We start from the raw sequence: 1958 nt of genomic DNA on the forward strand, positions 1-1958 counted from the left end.
AATCCCTTAAGTCAATAATATTAAATTAGGGTTTTCCTCCCTCTCCACATAAACATGTTAAATTACTCTCCAATTAACCTAAATAACAACCAACTTAACAACTTCAATCACAAATTTCAAATCCTATATCCCTTTTCATGACTTTCAAGGAAATCCATAAATATGGTTTTTATGTAATAAAATCTACCACATCTCTATCTATAGACGAGGTATTGAAAAGGAGTAAAGAAATCCCTACCTCTTGAAGTGAAGAGGAGACAACCCAAAAATCACTGGCGATGAAACCACGAATTACTTGGATCAAAAGGAAGCCCTTGACGAGATCTACAATCTTTCTCAAAGGACCAAGGTGAAAAGATATCTTTCGGTGAGTAGATCTAAAGATCTAAGTGAAAAAGTTAAGTTTAGAGAGAGAGAGAGAGAGAGAGAGAGAGAGAAGAGAGACTCACAGTTTTGAGATGAAAAAGAGAAAGAGAGAGAAAAGAAATAACGAGGAAAGTGTGTTTGGAACCTATTTATAGTAGTAGAATAATAGTTTCAAAGTAAATGAAGAAAATAAGTTAAAACCCCCAAAACTAGGGCCCAAGCCGTACCCAAAAATCTGAAATTTACTCACTGTGGTCAACCCTCGAGACAGTGGTGTCGACCCTCAAGAAGAAAATGCTGAGACACTAATGTGTGCAGCAGACAAGGGTCGACCCTATATTTCCATAGCAACACCCAAAACACAGCAACAGACAAGGGTCGACCCTGGGACCCGTGGTGTTGACCTTATAAACTAGCAGAGACACTAAGAGTAAGGCAGTAAGGTGGTGTCGACCCCTAGGAAGACTAATGTCGACACCAGAACAAAATTTTCAAGTTCTCAAAGAACTTTTCAAAGAAAACAAGCGCGAACAAACAATCCCAACAAATCTAAATCGAATTGTACTCCTCCAAACCAAGATACATCAACTCCAAAGACTCCCAAAATGAAATTAAAGGAATTAAATACACTCTCCAGTAGTTTAAATGACACAAGTGCTACACACATTGAGCATCCTAAATGAACTAAAGAGTTAGAAAGAAGCCTAAGAAAGATAAACGAATTGAATTGTATTATGACCTAATTTCTGTATGTGTTATAAATTGTGTAGGGTTAACTTTGAAGACGAATCAGCCAACTGAACTCTGTGAGTAATATCTTAGTAAAGATATTTTACTGTCTTCTGTCTGAACAATGTGATATTAATGAGAGTATTATCTGTACAAGTGAATGACATAACATAAACATGAACAGCGGACCTATGCTTATTTTGTATATGTTTGAATTATAAGGTGAAGTTGCTTGGTATATCTGAATTGGGCCAAAGGTTGTTTTGTGTATTTGATAAAGTGGACCCAAGGTTGTTCTAGATCTCTGATAAGATTGATTGACTAACATGATATGACTAAATCTAACTAATATGCAATTGCAATAAGTGAATGGCCATTATATATATTGTAAATCATTGGACCCAAGGTTGGTCTGATAAGAGATGACTGAATCCGATCGATGAGTCTGTTAACTGTTGGACCTGAGGTCATTCTATACACTGTTGGGGCAAGACTGTTCTGTTGAGTGATGATTAAACTCATACTATATATTCTGCTATCTCTTAGACCTAAGGCCGTTTCGTTGCATGATGGACCCGAGGTTGTTCTGATGTATAACGCTTATTGATTATATATGCTTATTGATCATATATGCTTATTGTAGACCACCCGAAACTCCGCTCTGCGTGTAAGGGTGTGAATCATTGTTTCTAGCTACTACAGTTCAGACTCATGTCACAGTTCTGAATCTAATCTCACAAAGTGCAATGTAAGATTGATAAATCACCAAAGAGTCCAAATCCGGCAAATCGTTTTGGAAAATTGATTTTAATCAAGAAGTGCCAAACATGGACTGCTTTGCCAGATTACAGAGTCGCCACCTA

Source organism: Camellia sinensis, chromosome 1 (assembly GCF_055761805.1).
Source record: "Camellia sinensis isolate YWXY chromosome 1, ASM5576180v1, whole genome shotgun sequence".
In the NCBI taxonomy this organism is placed as follows: domain Eukaryota; kingdom Viridiplantae; phylum Streptophyta; class Magnoliopsida; order Ericales; family Theaceae; genus Camellia; species Camellia sinensis.